Raw genomic sequence first — 1128 nt, 5'->3', positions numbered from 1 at the left:
CCACCCTGAAGCACACCTGCACTGGAGGAAGCTGTGAAACACTCCACCCTGCTCTCCTCCTCCTTGGAGCCCTTCCCTCTTTTCTTCCTCTTTTTCTTTCAGCTATTTCTTCTTGTTCCCCGTAGTTTAGGAGGACCAAGGCTAGAGGAAGTGGGGACTGTAGCTTCCTTCCTTTGTTTCTATCTTTTCTTTCCATCGTTTGGATCCAGCTATAGCAACAGCCAGGCATGGTGGTACAGGCTTGTAATCCTAGCACTTAAGAGGCTAAGCCAGGGTGGTCCTCCAAAATGGCGGCTGCAGCGATAGCTGCATCCCAGGTTTCTCGGCTGCTAGGCCGGTCCCGCCCGCAGGTGGGGCAGCTTATGTTGAATGGTGCCCACGGTGAGCAGGGCTCAGCTCGCATGTGGAAGGCCCTCACCTATTTCGTGGTGCTCCCCAGGGTGGGAGTGAGCATGCTGAATGTTTTCCTGAGGTCGCAGCACAGAGAGGAGGAGAGACCCTAGTTCATCGCCTACCCCCACCTCCGCATCAGGACCAAGCCCTTTCCATGGGGAGATGGTAACCATACTCTATTCCATAACACTCATGTGAATCCGCTTCCAACTGGCTATGAAAATAAATAAAGAGAACCTGGACCATTATCTAGGCATTGGGGACTGAAGCTCTGATTTGGACCATTACTCATTCAGACCAGAAAAATGTATGGGACCTTAAGCTCACCTTCCTTACTTGTATCAGATGATGACCATGATAACAATCTTCCATCCCTTTGCTTGTGGCAAGAGATGGCTTAAATAAATAACTTAAACTCTGAAAAAAAAAAAAGGCTAAGCCAGGAGGATTGTCAAGAGTCTGAGGCCAACCTGAACTACACAGCAAGTGATCTCGTATAGAGGTGGACTAATCCAGGGATAGGAGACTCTCATGGCCAAGGGCAACTCTCCAGCAAGGGGGCACCTGGGAGCCATGGGCAGCACACACACAGCAGCTGGGCCAGGGGTGTAGCAGTCTGTAAGAGGGTCTGGGTGAGGACCAATACCATCCACCAGAGCAAGGAGGTGGAGTAGCCAGTAATCTCTTCCCCTGCTAGTAATCTCACACACTGAGTGGGTAAATCTTACACCCTGA

The 1128-nt window shown here is 50.9% G+C and overlaps 1 pseudogene; it reads left to right on the top strand.

Moving 5' to 3' along the window:
- Positions 1 to 287: 287 nt before the first annotated feature.
- LOC101707536 (cytochrome c oxidase subunit 6A1, mitochondrial pseudogene) lies at positions 288 to 825 on the top strand (annotated as a pseudogene).
- The last annotated feature ends 303 nt before the right edge of the window (positions 826 to 1128 follow it).

The sequence above is a fragment of the Heterocephalus glaber genome, unplaced genomic scaffold, assembly GCF_053883595.1.
Source record: "Heterocephalus glaber isolate CG9 unplaced genomic scaffold, H.glaber_assembly_v1.0 deba00001532, whole genome shotgun sequence".
Taxonomy (NCBI): Eukaryota; Metazoa; Chordata; class Mammalia; order Rodentia; family Bathyergidae; genus Heterocephalus; species Heterocephalus glaber.
This window is presented reverse-complemented; position numbering and strand designations above follow the sequence as displayed.